Below are 19,440 nucleotides of genomic sequence, written 5' to 3' on the forward strand. Positions count from 1 at the left end.
TACTATGTCCCAGCATCCTCATTCGATCTGTGATCCTGGACACACATCCTATCTTCTATTTGAATCTTGGTATCTTCCACTGAAAAGTGGGAGGGGGTGGGGGATGGGTAAACCAACTTATTCTGGACAACAGCCCTTTAGATTAATTCAAGGATTGGGACTTTGATTGGATATGCCAAATCCCTTCAGCTATTCCTAAACTAATGTTTGAGTGGATAACTGGGAGAGGGTGTGTTTGACTTCAACTAGAAGTGCAGGAATTCAAAGCATTCTGGGCCCCATACTCTCAACTAAATAAAAGATTGTCTCATTTGTGCAAATGCACATTCTTGACTTCTGAGTTTTCTTTGCATTTAACTGGAAGCTTCTAAGAGCTTCCAGTTAAACAGGAAGTGCTGAAACCCCAGTCTCTATAAAACAGTGGAATTAGCTGAGTTTTCTTCACTCTGGTATCAAAACCATTCTTTCATTAAGGGTCTTTTCCATGGACAATAGCAATAGCATCCTCAGGGGCAACCCCAAATATATTGTTTTTGGTGTTCAGACTAAAGCTCTTTATAGGGGTTTACTGGACAGAGGACATTGCTCCAGGGATAGATGGAGGGACTCTGAGCCTGGGTGGTGGTGCTCTAGTCCTGGCCGTCGATGAAGGTTGGTTAGATGTCCCATGCCTGTGAGTCCTAGCTGTGACCCTCTGTCTGGGGTTTAACACATAAGTGGTAGTTCTGAACCAACCCTGTCCCCAGCTGCAAATATTTATTTCTACCCCAGCAAAGATAATGGGGGCCCTTTAGTGACCCACCAGCCACCTAAGTTCTCACAAAGCTTCTATTCTCCATGGGTAAGCAATATTACACAAGAGCCTGCAATACTAGTTATTTCAGTCATTGTTAGAAAAGTGAAAATAAGGTTGTACATGTGTATGTAGCTGATACAAGTTGTTCATGAGAAAGATTTGTGAAATTGGGATCTTCACAAAAGAGAAGTAAAATACCTTTTTATAAACTTAAGAGATGTAGATAAACAGGTATAAGAGACACAATATATCTAAATTGTTTACCTTATATGTTATATATTCACATCACCCAACAAGTGGTTGCTGAGCTTAAGAAGCATCAGCTGCAATCTCACAAGAAGTGAACCAAGGCCCAGGAACGTTAAATGATGGGGCTCTGCTCACACAGCCCAAGAATACTGACAGCAGGATTTCACTCTACTGATTCTTTTATCCACAAGTTTTCCCTATGGTTAATGACCCTCCAGACAATAATTTTGGGGAAAGGGTATGAGAAGGGTGACAGATCCTAGGCCATCAGGAAGCTGAGCTCCCTTCCTGTCTGTTGGCCTCTGTCTATATATTTGGGTCCTATCCAAGCCCTGGCCAATAGCAGAACCGGGGAGTCCTCAAGTTCAATTCCACGTTTTGTTCATCCCATTGGTATTGTGAAGAGAAGGACCCATGAAATCCCTTGTCTCCCAAGTGGAACTGGGATCCAGGTTGAAATTTTCAGTTTAGGATCTGGATCAGAGACAGGGTGGGTGACTGCAACTGGGGATGGAGTCTACGGAGAGAAAGGCAGGGTTCAAGGTGCAGGGCTCTCATCCAGAGCATGTAGGGTGAGGGGGGGGTGGAGAATAGAAATAGGTAAAGAAGCAAACCAAACCAAAACAAAAACCTGGGAAATGGCAAAGTGGAAAATGACAAGTAAGAGTATAATGGACGTAAGAAAATTTTTTTTTAATTTTATCTTTTATTTTTTAAAATTTACATCCAAATTAGTTAGCATATAGTGCAACAATGATTTCAGGAGTAGATTCCTTAATGCCCCTTACCCATTTGGCCCATCCCTCCTCCCACAACCCCTCCAGCCACCCTCAGTTTGTTCTCCATATTTATGAGTCTCTTCTGTTTTGTCCCCCTCCCTGTTTTTATATTATTTTTGTTTCTCTTCCCTTATGTTCATCTGTTTTGTCTCTTAAAGTCCTCATATGAGTTAGGTCATATGATTAATTTCACTTAGCATAATACCCTCCAGTTCCATCCACATAGTTGCAAATGGCAAGATTTCATTCTTTTTGATTGCTGAGTAATGCTTCATTGTGTGTGTGTGTATATATATATATATATATATATATATATATATATGCCACATCTTCTTTAGCCATTCATCCATCGATGGACATTTGGGCTCTTTCCACACTTTGGCTATTGTTGATAGTGCTGCTATAAACATGGGGGTGCATGTGTCCCTTCGAAACAGCACACCTGTATCCCGTGGATACATGCCTAGTAGTGCAATTGCTGGGTCATAGGGTAGTTCTATTTTTAGTTTTTTGAGGAAACTTCATAATGTTTTCCAGAGTGGCTGCACCAGCTTGCATTGCCACAAACAATGCAAAAGAGATCCTCTCTCTACGCATCCTCGCCAACATCTGTTGTTGCCTGAGTTGTTAATGTTAGCCATTCTGATAGGTGTAAGGTGGTATCTCATTGTGGTTTTGATTTGTATTTCCCTGATGATGAATGATATTGAGCATTTTTTCATGTGTCGCTTGGCCACCTGGATGTCTTCCTTGGAGAAGTGTCATGTCTTTTGCCCATTTCTTCACTGGATTATTTGTTTTTGGGTGTTGAGTTTGATAAGTTCTTTATCGATTTTGGATACTAACCCTTTATCTGATATGTCATTTGCAAATATCTTCTCCCATTCTGTCAGTTGCCTTTTAGTTTTGCTGATTGTTTCCTTTGCTGTGCAGAAGCTTTTTATTTTGATGAGGTCCCAGTAGTTCATTTTTGCTTTTGTTTCCCTTGCTTCCAGAGACGCGTTGAGTAAGAAGTTGCTGTGGGCAAGATCAAAGAGGTTTTTGCCTGTTTTCTCCTCGAGGATTTTGATGGCTTCCTGTCTTACATTGAGGTCTTTCATCCATTTTGAGTTTATTTTTGTGTATGGTGTAATAAAGTGGTCCAGGTTCATTCTTTTGCATGTTGCTGTCGAGTTTTCCCAGCACCACTTGCTGAAGAGACTGTCTTTATTCCATTGGATATTCTTCCCTGCTTTGTCAAAGTTAGTTGGTCATATGTTTGTGGGTCCGTTTCTGGGCTCTCTATTCTGTTTCATTGATTTGAGTGTCTGTTCTTGTGCCAGTACCATACTGTCTTGATGATTACAGCTTTGTAGTAGAGATTGAAGTCTGGGATTGTGATGCCTCCTGCTTTGGTTTTCTTTTTCAAGATTACTTTGGCTATTTGGAGTTTTTTCTGGTTCCATACAAATTTTAGGATTATTTGTTCTAGCTCTGTGAAGAATGCTGGTGTTATTTTGATAGGGATTGCATTGAATATGTACATTGCTTTGGGTAGTATTGACATTTTAACAATATTTGTTCTTCCTATCCAGGTGCATGGAATCTTTTTCCATTTTTTTATGTGTGTCTTCTTCAATTTCTGTCATAAGCTTTCTATAGTTTTCAGTCTATAGAATTTTCACCTCTGGTTAGATTTATTCCTAGGTATTTTATGGTTTTTTGTGCAACTGTAAATGGGATCGATTCCTTGATTTCTCTTTCTGTGGCTTCATTGTTGGTGTATAAGAATGCAACCGATTTCTGTGTTTTGATTTTATATCCTGCAACTTTGCGGAATTCATGAATCAGTTCTAGCAGGTTTTTTTGTGGAATCTTTAGGGTTTTCCATATAGAGTATCATGTCATCTGTGAAGAGTGGAAGTTTGACCTCCTCCTGGGCCGATTTGGATGCCTTTTATTTCTTTGTGTTGTCTGATTGCAGAGGCTAAGATTTCCAATACCATATTGAATAACAGTGGTGACAGTGGACATCCCTGTCTTGTTCCTGACCTTAGGGGGAAGCTCTCAGTCTTTCCCCATTGAGGATGTTATTAGCGTTGGGTCACTCGTATATAGCTTTTATGATCTCGAGGTGTGCTCCTTCTATCCCTACTTTCTTGTGGGTTTTTATCAAGAAAGGATGCTGTATTTTGTCAAATGCTTTCTCTGCATCTATTGAGAGGATATGGTTCTTGTCCTTTCTTTTATTGATATGATGAATCATATTAATTGTTTTGGAGATACTAAACCAGCCCTGCATCGCAGGTATAAATCCCACTTGGTCGTGGTGAATAATTTTTTTAATGTATTGTTGGATCTGGTTGGCTAATATCTTGTTGAAGATTTTTGCATCCGTGTTCATCAGGTAAATTGGTCTATAGTTCTCCTTTTTAGTGGGGTCTCTGTCTGGTTTTGGAATCAAGGTAATGCTGTCTTCATAGAAAGAGTTTGGAAGTTTTCCATCCATTTCTATTTTTTGGAACAATTTCAAGAGAATAGGTGTTAACTCTTCCTTAAATGTTTGGTAAAATTCCCCTGGAAAGCCATCTGGCCCTGGACTCTGGTTTTTTGGCAGATTTTTGACTGCTAACTCGATTTCCTTATTGGTTATGGGTCTGTTCAAACTTTCTATTTCTTCCTGTTTCAGTTTTGGTAGTGCATATGTTTCTAGGAATTTGTCCATTCTTCCAGATTGCCCATTTTATTGGCATATAATTGCTCATAATATTCTCTTATTGTTCTTTTTATTTCTGTTGTGTTGGTTGTGATCTCTCCTCTTTCATCCTTGATTTTATTTATTTGGGTCCTTTCCTTTTTCTTTTTGATCAAACTAGTGGTTTATCAATTTTGTTAATTCTTTCAAAGAACAAGCTTCTGGTTTTATTGATCTGTTCTACTGGGTTTTTTGTTTGTTTGTTTGTTTGTTTGTTTGTTTGGAAAGCATTAATTTCTGCTCTAATCTTTCTTATTTCCTATCTTCTGCTGTTTTTGGGTTTTATTTGCTGTTCTTTTTCCAACTCCTTAAGGTGTAAGGTTAGGTTGTGTATCTGAGATCTTTCTTCCTTCTTTAGGAAGGCCTGGATTGCTAAATACTTTCCTCTTAAGACAGCTGTTGCTGTGTCCCAGAGGTTTCGGGTTGTGATGTTATCATTTTCATTGACTTCCATATAGTTTTTAATTTCCTCTTTAACTATTTGGTTAGCCCATTCATTATTTGGTAGGATGTTCTTCAGTCTCCAAGTATTTGTTACCTTTCCAAATCTTTTCTTGTGGTTGATTTTGAGTTTCATAGTGTTGTGGTCTGAAAATATGCATGGTATGATCTTGATCTTTTTGTACTTAGGGCTGATTTGTGTCCCAATATATGGTCTATTCTGGAGAACATTTCATGTGCACTGGAGAAGAATGTATGTTCCACTGCTTTAGGATGAAATGTTCTGAATATATCTGTTAAGGCCATCTGGTCCAATGTGTCATTCAAAGCCATTGTTTCCTTGTTGATTTTTTTATTACATTATCTGTCCATTGCTGTGAGTGGGGTGTTGAAGTCTCCTACTATTATGATATTGCTATCCATGAGTTTCTTTATGTTTGTGATTAATTGATTTGTATATTTGGGTGCTTTCACATTTGGAGCACAAATGTTTACAATTGTTAGGTCTTCTTGGTCTATAGACCCCTTGGTTATGATATAATGCCTTTCTGCATCTCTTGATACAGTCTATTTTGAAGTCTAGATTGTCTGATATAAGTATGGCTACTCTGGCTTTCTTTTGTTGACCATTAGCATGATATATTGTTCTCCATCCTCTTACTTTCAATCTAAAGGTGTCTTTAGGTCTAAAGTGGGTCTCTTGTAAACAGCATATAGATGGATCTGTTTTCTTATCCATTCTGTTACCCTATATCTTTTGATGGGAGCATTGAGTCCATTGATGTTTAAAAATTTTTTTTTTTCAACGTTTTTTTTTTATTTATTTTTGGGACAGAGAGAGACAGAGCATGAATGGGGGAGGGGCAGAGAGAGAGGGAGACACAGAATCAGAAACAGGCTCCAGGCCATCAGCCCAGAGCCTGACGCGGGGCTCGAACTCACGGACCGCGAGATCGTGACCTGGCTGAAGTCGGATGCTTAACCAACTGCGCCACCCAGGCGCCCCTCCATTGATGTTTAAAGTGAGTACTGAAATATATGAATTTATTGCCATTATGATGCTTGTAGAGTTGGAGTTTCTGGTGGTGTCCTCTGGTCCTTTCTACTCTTTGGTTTTTTTTTTTTTTTTTTTTGGTCTTTATTTGTTTTTTTTTTTTTTTTCTTTCATCTTTTCTCCCGTGAGAAAGTCCCCCTTAAAATTTCTTACAGTGATGGTTTAGTGGTCACAAACTGCTTTAATTATTTTTTTATTATTATTTTTTTGGGGGGGAAACATTTTATCTCTCCTTCTATTTTGAATGACAGCCTTGTCAGTTAAATAATTCTTGGCTGCATATTTTTCTGATTCAGCACACTGAATATATCCTGCCACCCCTTTCTGGCCTGTCAAGTTACTGAGGATAGGTCTGCTGCAAACCTGATCTGTATTCCCTTGTAGGTTAGGGACTTTTTTCCCCTTGCTGCTTTCATGATTCTCTCCTTGCCTGAGTATTTTGTGAATTTGACTATGATATGCTTTGTTGATGGTCGGTTTTTGTTGAATCTAATGGGGGTCCTCTGTGCTTCCTAGATTTTGATGTCTGTGTCTTTCCCCAGGTTATGAAAGTTTTCTGCTATGATTTGCTCACATAACCCTTCTACCACTATTTCTCTCTCTTTCTCTTCTGGGACCCCTATGATTCTGATGTTGTTTCTTTTTAATGAGTCACTTATTTCTCTAATTCTTAAATCGTGCTCTTTTGCCTTACCTCTTTTTTCCTGCTTTGTTATTCTCTTAAATTTGTCCTCTCTATTGCTGATTCTCTGTTCTGCCTTGTCCATCCTTGCCACCGCTGCATCCATCCATGATTGCATCTCAGTTATAGCATTTTAAATTTCATTCTGGCTATTTTTTTACTCTTTTGTCTCTGCAGGAAGGGACTGTAATCTATTTTTGACTCCAGCTAGTATTCTTATTATTGTGATTCTAAATTCTGGTTCAGACATCTTGCTTGTATCTGTGTTGGTTAAATCCCAGGCTGTCGTTTCTTCATGCTCTTTCTTCTGGGGTGCTTTCCTTCAATTTTTCATTTTGAAGGGAATTAATGAGGTAGAAAAATTAAAATTAAAAAAATTAAAATTAAAAAAATATTAAAATTAAAAATTAAACACACACACACACACACAAATAGAATGGATGATGCTAGATCCTAGGTGTGTTTTGGTCTGGGTGTTGAAAGTAGTGTGACAGATAAGAGGAAAAAAAAGGGGGTGGTAGAAAAATAAAAGGAAATTGTTTCAGAATTTGAAAAATGAATACACTGAAGTAGACTAAAATGAAATAATCGGGGTAAAATAGAATTTGAAAAAAATATACACAAAAGTAAAGAATATAGTAGAAAAAAATTAAAGAAAAATGCTTTTAATAAAAATTAAAAATAGGTATGAATTTTTTCGTTTTCTGTATTTAAGAAAAAAGAAAAGAAATGAAAAAGAGAAAAAAATAAAAAAGGAAAAAAGAAAAAAGAATACACTGTAGTAGACTAAAATAAAATAATGGGAGTAAGAATTTGAAAAGATTTACATAAAAGCAAAAAATATAGTAATAAAAATTAAATAAAATATTTTAAAAAGAAATTGAAAGTAAAAATGAAGTTTTTCTCTTTCTACCTTCAAAAAGAAAAGAAATGAAAAAGAGAAAAAAGAAAAAGAAAGAAAAAAAGGAAATTGTTTGAAAATTTGAATAGGTGAATACACTGAAATAGACTAAAATGAAATGATGGAAGTAAAGTAGAATTTGAAAAAAATTACACAAAAGTAAAAAATATAGTAATAAAAATTAAAGAAAAATATTTTTAACAAAAATTGAAAATAAAAATGAATTTTTTTCTCTTTCTATATTCAAGAAAAAGAAATGTAAATGAGAAAAAGGAAAAAGGAAAAAAAAGAAAAAAAAAACTTGAATAGATGAACCTACTAACAGATTGAAGTAGGACTGAAATTGCTTCGTTTTCCCCTAGAAGTCAGTCTATGTAGCTCTTTATAGTCCATAAATTAAGCTGGTGGTGAGGCTTGTGTTCTTGAAGAGGGAAGTTGGCCCAGTTGTGTGGGGCTCAGTGTAACAGCTCCGCTCTCCAATAGATGGCGCTGCTAGCCTACTGGGGTGGATTGTTGCGGGGCTCGTATGTGCCTATGCGCATGCGTGGGAGCAATGAAAAAAGGCGTCACCCAGCGACCCAGGCTGTTCTCCGGGATTAGCAATTGCGCACCCATTCTCTGTCTTCAGCTTTCCTCCACTCTCCGCTTCTTCACTCTCCGTGACCAGGCCCCAGGCAGTACCTCTCTCCCAAGTTTTGTCTCAGATGTGGCTGTTTTCCCGCCCCTTACTTCCGAAGGACTGCGGCTTTGACCTGTTCTACCCCTCTGGGGGAGGGTCTCACCAAACAATGGCCGAATGTCAGCTGCACCCAGGAACGCTTGCTGGACCCTGCTGTTGCTGGTGCCCCGAGACTGCGGCCAGGTGCCAACCCGCCCCAGAAAAAGTTCACGAGACAGTGTAGCAGCAGCGTTTATGGAAAAATCACACACCTCTGGCACCAGGCTTCACCCTCAACGACCTTGCCCCAGCACCAGTGAATATGGCCGTTTTCTGGGGTCTGCTGGGACCAGGTGTCTTCAACAGTCTCTACTGAATGTCCTTCCAGCAGTGGAACTGCTTTACCCTGTATGGCCTGAGAACCTTCTGGACCCCACTCTGTTCCTGGGGATTCGCCCTTCCCACCAGAGCACCGCCAGGTATCGAGCTGCGAAGTTGCAGTCTTTGCACTCCCCTTGTTTACAGTCTTAATGGAATTTAAACCCTCTCCTTTCTCCCGTCTCCCTTTTTAGTTTAGTTCCTGAGGCTGTTTCCAATTTTCCGCTTTCTCTCCAGCTGCTTTTGGGGAAGGGTGCTTTTCCTGTATGCTCCCCCCTCCTCAGTCTCCGCCCTCGCTCCACCTGCAAAAGCGGTTCCCCACTTTTCACGGCTTCTAACTCCCCAAGTTCAGCTCTTCGTGTCGCGTACCCGCTGAATTCTGTGGTTCAGGTTGTGCAGATTGTTGTGTTAATCCTCCAGTCAGTTTCCTAGGGGTATAGGATGGTTTAGTGTTGGTCTGGCTGTATTTCATGGACGTGAGACACAAAAAGCTTCCATGCTGTTCTGCCATCTTGGCTCCTCCCTCAAGAAAAAATTTAAGGAAGAGACAAAGTAATCTTAGCAATTAAGACTAAATTAGAAGTCAGAGTAGTATGAATTCAACTGTATATAATAGTATAATAAAGGAATTTAGGCAAGGTGTGGATATACCAATGACAATAAAAAAGAAGAAAACAAAATCTTAAATAGCTAAAAAGAATCAGAATAGTAATTTTTAATGAAGACAGGAAACAACATCCAACATATACACACTTGAATTCTGCGCAGAAGAAAACACAATGCAATAGAATTAATATTTAAAACTATTCTCCAAGAAACTCTATGTAAATAAAAGACTCACAGTGACATATAAAAGACTACCTGAGGTACCTGGGAAAGTTGATTCAGATTTGTCATCTCAAAGACATATTATACTAAAAGTATTGATTTCAAAGATAACAAATTTCCCTAGGACATCAATAAAATACAAAACAAAAGTCACTGACATAGAAAAATCATTTTGACCTCAGAATTGTTGACAATAATATACAAATGAAGATAGCACCATAATAACTTAAACAAAACAAAACAAAAAAAAACTTCGAGGAAAGAAATAGGTGATCCAAGTATTGTAACTCTAGCTAAGCTGTTTTTCAAGTATTAGGGGTATAGAAACACAGATTTAAATACACCAAAACTCAGGGAATATATATCCAAAAGCCCTTTCTGAGTGATATACAAAAATAGAAAATGGATGTCATATGGCCAGGAGTGGATTATGAAATTTTTGGCCAAAAAATAAAAAAAAATAATAATAATTAGAGGTACCATTGGATAGATCTAATTGTATATCTAAGAAAGAAAGAGGCGAAGGGATAGAGTTGTTGTTTGTCTTGACATTAAAAAGCAATAATGCTATGAAAAGGAGAACGAGAAGATACAAAAGGAATTAGAATGAACTCAGCAGTGGTCACTTAAATAATAGGTGGAGTCAGTGGCTATAGTTATAAGCTGGTAAATCAAGAACTAGAGACCTAAGTAAGGGGTAGAGGACTAAGGGTATTATTCAAGATGTTATTTAAAAGGTAATATCTGGAAGAAAACCTCAAACTTTAATAAATAACAGAATAAACTGAAAAAGAGAAAAGACATTCAGAAAGCAAAAGTATACATAAATACTATACCCAGTTAAGAACAAACATCTCAACTATATCAATTAAATGTACTCAATTCATCTATTAAAAGACACAGCATTTTAAATTGTCTTGTTAACCAAAAATCAACACACTAAGATAAAGTTATTCAATAAAACGAAAAATAGAGGGATTGGCAAGTATATATGGGACAAATGTACACAACAGAGTGAAGCTAACTAGAAACCAGGGGTTTTAATCCTAATACAAGATGAGGTGGACTTCAGGCCAAAAAGCACTAAAAATGTCAATGATGGGAGGGCGCCTGGGTGGCCAGCCAGTTGGGCATCCGATTCAATTTCGGCTGAGGTCATGATCTCACGGTTCATGAGTTTGAGCCCCATGTGGGGCTCCATGCTGACAGAGGGAAGCCTGCTTGGGATTCTCTCTCCTTTTCTCTCTGTCCTCCCCTGCTCATACTCTCTCTCTCTCACAAAATAAATAAGTATTAAAAAAATAAAAAAGCCAATGAACATCTCGAAATATTACAGAACAAAATGTATGTTGATATAAATTATGAATATGTAGCAAATAACATAGTAATTACATAAAGCAGAAGGTGTAAGTGGTACAAGGAGAGGTAAACAGAATCACATAAAAGACTTTAACCTTTAACGCTGTGTTTAGCCCAAAAAAGGCCAAGCAAACAAAAATAAGTAAGGACGTAGTAGACCAATAGCATAGTATGTGTTTGTATCTGAATCTTTTCATGCTTAGTCTCTCCTCACACCTATCAAAATGGCTAAAATCAACAACACAAGGAACAATAGGTGTTGGTGAGGATGTGAGGTAAAATGAACAGTTGTGCACTATTTGTGGGAATGCAAACTGCTGCTGCAGCCACTCTGGAAAACAGTATTGAGACTCCTCAAAAAGTTAAAAATAGAACCATCCTATGATCCAGCAAGTATGCTACTGGGTATTTACCCAAAGAATACAAAAACACTGATTCAAAGGGATACATTCACTCCCTATGTTTATGGCAGCGTTATTTAGGGGTACCTGGGTGGCTCAGTCAGTTAACCATCTGACTTTGGTTCAGGGCATAATCTCAAGTTTGTGGGTTCAAGCTCCACTTCGGGCTCTGTGCTGACAGCTCAGAGCCTAGAGCCTGCTTCGGATTCTGTGTTTCCCTCTCTCTCTGCCCCTCCCCCATTATGCTCTATCTCTATGTCTCTCACAAATAAATAACTGTTAAAATAATGTAAGGGGCACCTGGGTGGCTTGGTTGGTTAAGTGCCTTTGACTTAGGTCATGATCTCGCGGTTTGTGAGCTCAAGCCCCTTGTCGGGCTCTGTGCTGACAGCTCCAGAGCCTGAAGCCTGTTTCAGATTCTGTGTCTCCCTCTCTGTCTCTGCCCTTCCCCCACTGGTGCGCTCGCTCTCTCTCTCTCTCTCTCTCTCTCTCTCAAAAATAAATAAACATTAAAAAAATCTATATAAGAACATTATTTAAACAGCCAAGAAATGGAAGCAGCCCAGGTGCCCATCAATTGATGGATGGATACAGAAGATCCATACAATGGAATATTATTCAGCCATAAAAAATAAAATCTTGCCATTTGCAGTGACATATATAGAACCAAAGAGTGTAAATCTGAGAGAGAAATGAGTCAGAGAAAGACAAATGCCATATGATTTCACACATATGGGAAGTTATGGAACAAAACAAAGGGAAAGAGAGAGAGATAAATCAAGAGACAGTGTCTTAATTATAGAGAACAAACTGATGGTTACCAGAGAGGCAGTGGGGATGGCAATGGGGGAAATAGGTGATAGGGATTAAAGAGAGCACTTGTGATGAACTCCAGGTGATGTATGGGATTGTTGACTCACTATGTGGTACACTTGAATCTAGTGTGACATTATGTTCACTGACTGGAATTAAAATAAAGACTTAAAAAAAACAAAAAAGGAGACACTTTACATGTTTATGATATAAAATATATCTTATTTATATCTTAATGAAATAGTGATATCTTATTAAAGCACTCATTTAATTTTCACAAAAATTGATTATATATTAAGTGATAAAGAATGCCTTATCAAGTTCCTTAAAGTAGAAATAATGCAAATAATATCCTTTGATCATAATATAATGAAACTAGAATTAATAAGAAAACAATAGTCCTTCCATCTGGGGTAAAGATAAACCAGAAATCAAAATTGTAAAATTTATAAAACGAAAAAATCAAGGAGATAAAATAAAGCATTAAATACACCCAAACGTAAAAGCTAGTGTGAGAAAAATAAATTAAAAGTAAATGCAAAGATTTAAGGAAAAAAATAAGTACAGGGTTAGTGACAGATAAAACAGGAAAAAATTTGCATTAGTAAGTAAGTCAATAGACTAATTACTGGAAGGAAAAAATAAAACAGACAAAAACACTAGGTAATCTAATAAAAATAGAAAAGGAGAAAGTACAAATTTATAAACTGATAAATGATGAAGGAAAATAACCATTGAAACAGATAATTCTAGAAATATTATGAGAGATTACTGTATGGACCCATACAAATATACTTGAAAACCTAGATAAAGGGAAAATATACACTGAAAATAAAATTTACTAAATTTTGCTAGAATGGAGATAAAATGGTTAAGTCAAGCTATTACCATGAAAGAAAGAACATTTATTAAAGAATACTCAACATACCATCTCATCTAGATGCTTTCATGGAGGGATTCTTACTTTGTGGAAACTAGATAATCATAATCATAAGGCTGCTTATGTTTTTTCCAGAGGGGGAAATTTTTTTTAAAATGCTTTTAATGAAGCATATAAATTTAATATCCATATTTATAATAATAGCATGTAGGTATGTAGATTTAAAATTACAAATGAGACATTAACAAGTAAAATCCAGTACCATCTTAAAAATAATAATTACATTATAAACCAGTTAAATTTATTTTGGAAATGCAAGAATAGTTCAATATTAGCATAGTCATTTGTATACTTCAGTCACAACGTCAGTAACATACAGTAATTTGATGTATAACTTCTTAGTGGTGTTTCCAGTGGTTCCTGCCAGGGATTACTTAATTGGGTAGACCTCCAGTGCATTCACACAGGTACTCATGCTTGGTTTCAGGCTCTGCTGTGGCCATATTGAAATTAACTTCTTCACGAGGGGTCCCATATTTGGCATAGGCATATCTGGATTTGGATCCTGGCTCTGTCACCCATTATCTACTTATCTTTGGGCAAGTCACTTAGCCTGTCTATACCGTGCTATTGTCCTGTGCTATGGTAGGAATTGAAGGTAGTATAGGAAAATGGTAAGTGCATAATAAGTGCCATAGTAAGAGATAGATGCCTGGTAGCTATTGCTGCTCTTGTTTTGGTGGTGGCAGTAGTTATTCTTTGTGGCTATTTTTATTTATTTATTCATTCATTCATTCATTCATTCATTCTTACCAGGGTCTAGTAAAAATGAGAGAGTAGGCAACTTTGATTTGAAGTATCAGAGATACTTTATAAGGAAAGGAATTATTTAGCTGATTCTTGACGGCTAAGGCTGAGCCCAGTCAGTCATGAACAAGATGGAGTGAATAGCAAATGAAAAAGGTAAGGAGGTTTGCAATCATTGGGCATTTATGGGAGCATGGTGTCCAGGAGCATGGATTTGGGTAAGAATCTCACCTCCACTAGCTTCATGACCTTGGGCAAATCACCTCACCTCTTTGTCTTAGTTTCTTTATCTTCAAAAAGTTCTAATTATAATATAGTATTTGTAGGGTTATTTTAAGAATTAGTGAGTTTATGTATGCAAAGTACATAGCTGAACATCTAGCAAATTGTACATGCTTTAATAGGTAATATATTATTATCCAAGGAGATCTGGGTCAGACAAGAAATTTCAAAGAAGTAGGCAAGGGCCAGTTCAGAGGGTTAGTCTGCCATGCTAAAGACCCTTAATGTGATCTTGAAGGTAATGGAAGGTAATTAAAGTGTTTAAGCACAATTGTGACATGATCTGACCTGTCTTCTGGAAAATTGCTATAACAGCTTTATAGAGATCTGAGGAATTGTGGAATAAAAGTTGACTTCCAGTTACCATTGTTGTCCCTCCTGGCTAATCTGACAAAGACAATTTCAATTTCTAGTGTAAGCAATAGTCAACATTGAGCAGATAAATTCTTAGCTCAAGAAAGTGCTTTCTGGCCACAGCATCTGTCCCGGGAGGCACCCTGCTGAAGGCTCAACTATAATTCATATCCTAAATACCACTTACACCCTACACCCAAGAAAGAGTCAGAATATGCTCTAGGTTTCCACTCCTCATGATATCTCTACCAAATCAACTCCAGGCTTGTGGAGTCAGAACTAGAACCTGCTGAGAGCTTTAACACTTCCAGTCCCATGATGCCCGGTTGATGTCCTCACCATTTGCTATTGCTGCCAGAGGATCCTTGGATGCTTCATTCACAGCAGATGTAACGGCAGCCAGTAAACAATGTTTATTGAGCACCCACTGTGTTTAGAGCACAGGAACAGGGCTACAAAAAGCTGCCACAGCAAAGAAACAGTGGGAGATGGTAGCACCTCTGGTGTAGTGTCTGACACCCCTGTCAATAGCATTAGCTTTTCTAGGCATTAAGAATTATTTAACACAACTAAACCTGTGACTCATAAACTTACCTTCTGCCAATTTTAAGGTGTCTAACAGCTGGGGGTTCACTAGGCATTGGACAAGCCTGAGAATGTGTTCAGAACTCTCTTTATGAATCAAAGAATGTTAACTTGTCATGCATGATCAGTTATCTGAATTTCAATTTGATTTATATACTCATAGTTTTGACCAGAAAGTATTTAAAACAGTGAGAAACATTTTTCTGAGTGTTATATTTTATTTTAAAACTTTGAATAATATCATTATTTCTTTCAGCAATTTGGGAGACTTCGTTTTGCAATATAAACTGTTTGAACCCTCAGGGAAAACATGATGTATACAGTAAAATTGCATTTTGAAAGTTTGTCTATAATATAACCATCATTCATCCATTATGAATCAATGATGGCATCATTAATTCCATTATTTAATACGTTCTTAGGCAAAAAAAAGTCATTGATATTTAAAACCAAGCTTTTTCATTATACGTAGAAATATAACTATCTTTTTTGGGAGGTAATTTTTTTTTCTGAATATATAAAAGCCATTTTATATAATACCATTATGTCATTGTCGTTAAGGAATATTGAGCTGTGGTGAGTGGTTGCCTTCTGTATTTCAATATTTCTTTTTTTCCTGCAAAATATAATTCCCCATAGCTATTCCATAATTATATTTACAAAGATAGATGAAGGACCTTGTTATAGATCTCAAGCTTGTTCAAAAATGAGATTGAATGGAGTGTCAGATTGGTCAACTCTTCTGTGAGAAAAACATTCTGGAGATCCATTTTGTGTGACAACAACATGCATTTAACAAAACAAAAAATAATCAATTCCATGCCAGTGACAGGAGGTGATTCAGCTAGCTGGCTGGCAGCAAAGGTTGTTCAGCGGGTTTTTGATTCCTAATTGGGTGTCTAGCTTGCTAAGTAGCAGCTGGTCTTTAATTAGTGGAAAAATTATTACCACTAAGAGTTGCTTTAAAAAGAAAAAGAACAAAATAATTAAAATGTTAGAATCCATATGGTGAGTGCTTATCCCCACTTGTCAATAGCTGTTTTCCTTCTTTATCACTAATAAATTTAAAAATACTCCTATGCCACTTTTTAAAAAGTGAAACTCATGTAAACAGAAAATCCCCAATAACTCCCAGAATGGAGTAGCCAAAAAAATAGCTGCTTGCCATTTAATAATTCTTTCTGTCCACGAAATTATCTCTGATACCCCCAATCCTCATGGATTGAGTAGCTAACTGATAAGTAAATCTTACAAAGCCCTCATTGTTGAAGGGGTTTGTAAGCTCCCTGTGGTGGACTCTTATAAATACAATGACACTGGTGAAAATGTCAGTACCTTACAGATGACAGGAAAGTGGTCTTTGCAGATTCCACTTAATGATTAACATGAAGTTAATATTGCCTGGAATTACAGGAGACCCAACTTTGCCATGGTTTTGTAATTACAGTTCCACTCAGAGACAGAGTTTTGTAAACATTTTATTTAGAGATGAACAGTCTACATGTACACTGAACATGCCATGAAACTCTACAGTTGATTATGCACGTAGGACACTGTTCTTACCTCCCATATGGACGAAGCTGCATTCCTTAAACCAACTATTTACCAAAATATTTGCTTCGCGTTTTTATTATTTGAGTTGGGAGGTGGTGGTGTAATAGAAAGTGTGTGAGTGTTGGTCCTCGCAGAACTTGATTCAAAAGCTGGCTCTTCGTTTTACCAACCTAATGTGTCCCAACTCATCTTTGGCTCCATTTTTTCTTCGTTAAAATCCAACCAGTCAGATTATTGTAAGCTCTATGAAATACTTATCATTGTTTCTGGAATGCATTACCCATTCAAATGCTTTTCTTGTACTTTCAACATACATGTAATGCATTTCAGTTGTGTGGAAAAATAAATCATTGTGTCCACCTCATGCTCTAATGACATGGTGTCGATGAGGAATGATTTACATATGTATCCAATGTAATTCTGAATAAATATATCATTTATTCACCCATCTTTGAGACACTTTTTGAAACAAAAAGATCATCTGATTTTTACTCTGTTCACCCCATGGTTGCTAGAGAAAATGAGACTGGTTTAAGTGGAAATTTTAATATGATATTAATTTTCCATTCTTCTGAAGTTTCTAACTCATATGAATAAGAGTTCTCATTTAAGTACCAAGTTAATTCTTTAAACATATACATGTCTCAATGTGCCTGCACTCACTACAAATAATTATAGTCATGCCCAACACTGTGGTCCATAGTGGCTGCTCCAGGACAATGTGCCTTCTGTCTTGACAGAATGAGAAGCTTTTTATCCTATTTTTTTTTTAACCTTTAAAGTCTTCTTGAAGCCACGTTTCCTCGTTTTAATATTACTTCTTCAAGTTCATTGCAGGATAATAAAAGGAATCGTTCCCAGTTGAATGTTTTGTATCAACTTTTGTCCCTACTTTTATGCTTACTTTTCAGCACTGTCTAAAGTCTCTGCTCATGCAATTTCTCCATCATTATGTTCTGCATGTTGCTGAGTTCACTGCTGATGTTCAGTAAATTTCAAATTATCATGATCAGGCTATGCCAATTGGGAGAAACACTAACATGTGGTACAGTAAGATGCAAATCAGGCTCTATAGATTAATAGCAAACATTTGGTTGACATCTCTAATTTCGCTTGGGTTGAAACTAAAACTTTATTGCACTTCTCTGTGGTCTGCCATACTGCCAGCTGCCTTTTCTACAGATGTTCTCAACATATGAAGGGGAGTCTGAGCATTAACCCCCCGCTGCATATCAACAAGATGCAGATGATCAGCAATAATTTGCTTCCTTTTCAAGACCTAACTGTTGATATGACATGATGGAAAACCTCATTGTTATACACTGTTACAAATGTCTGTAATTACTGCTGCCTCACAACTAAACGATTCGGCTCATCCGTTCCATCACACTCAAAAGATACCCAAGTGACATTTTACTTTTCCTGCCCTTGGTTTTCCCCAATTCATGGCAGCTGGAAAACTCCGGTCTAATCATGAACAGCCTAGCTGGAATATTTGAAATCTTTACTATTCCACTCCATGGCATGACAGTGACAATTTTTGAGCTGTTTAAGAGCAGAGTATAAAAAATAATGGAGGATTGTCTGGCCACTGTGTCCTGAATGGATTAGAGAACGAGACAGACCAGGGGTACTCTGCATGGGGGTTTAAGATCAATACAAATTTTTAAAAAATCACATAGAAAGGAGTACTATCCCAGATTTGTGTATAGTTTCTTGGTTTTTCTCCTTTATGTATTCTCTAACGCTGCCTAAAGACACCAATACTACAAGAAATTCCCATGTTTCAAGTTTTTTTCTCTTACAAACTTGAAGTAAGTTTAATACAACATGTCCAATCTGTTATCCTCGTTCAACAATCAAAATGTGATCTCTTGGGCTATCTGCTATTTCCCCTGTCCCCTTTTGTCTGAAAATGACATTTTTTTCTTAAACTTCCATTGTTCCTCTTTAACATTATCTTTCCATCATGCCCTTGGAACTAGACTCTTTGAAGATAATGTTTCCTGAAACTTTCTTGAGAAAAGACTATTCTTCTAGAAGCCATCTTGAGATGTAGTTGGTGTTCTTGTAACTCTCCACTGTAACTAAATGACTACTTCTTCACTCAAAAGTACACATATTTGCTTTTCTGCATCAGCCTTAATCCCTCTCCAAGCTGCCATCTATTGATTAGCTGCTCACCTCCCTACTCACTGAAAGCATAAGTATCTGGTTTATAGTCTCTCCCTTTTTCTTGCCAAGTTCTGCCATTTTCCCTGATAAGATTTAGCCAACACCCTTGTCTCTCATTCCTTCATCTTTATGTCAGGTGATCTTTTCTTCCACTTTACAACAGCCACCTGCATGTATGACTGTAATCCTTAAACATGAATTTAGCTGGAATTGTAAGCCTAGTAGCAGACAATAGTTTAGTCTCCTTTCTAGTCTTTCTCTCAAGTATTTCCAACATCAACCCATAAACGTCATTGACATGTTCATCCACAGGTCTGTTGTTTCTCCCTTTCTACTTGCAATCACCGGTCTTTGTTTCCTTTTCAATATTATATATTTTATTTTTCATCTTTACGTGTTGTTTTTCAGTACCTCCAACACCCTTGCCCCATTAACCATCTGTTTCACTTGCCTGAAAAACAAAAAAACATGGGTGACTATCTGACTGCCTACTACACCTGGATTCTGAGTGATGTTGAAAAAAGTGATGAAAATTTTGGTGCCGGTGTAGACTCATGAACATTGAACTTTCTTCTGAATAGCTGTATAAGTATGGGTCACAAGCACCTGTAATCCAACCCTTCTAAGGAAATGTATCATCTTTCCTCCCTGCTTATTCCTCCATTTCTTCTCTCGTTTTCCTAATCTCATTAAATGACACCAACCCAGTTTCTCTAACAGCTGGAATTCT

Source organism: Panthera leo, chromosome B1 (assembly GCF_018350215.1).
Source record: "Panthera leo isolate Ple1 chromosome B1, P.leo_Ple1_pat1.1, whole genome shotgun sequence".
Taxonomy (NCBI): domain Eukaryota; kingdom Metazoa; phylum Chordata; class Mammalia; order Carnivora; family Felidae; genus Panthera; species Panthera leo.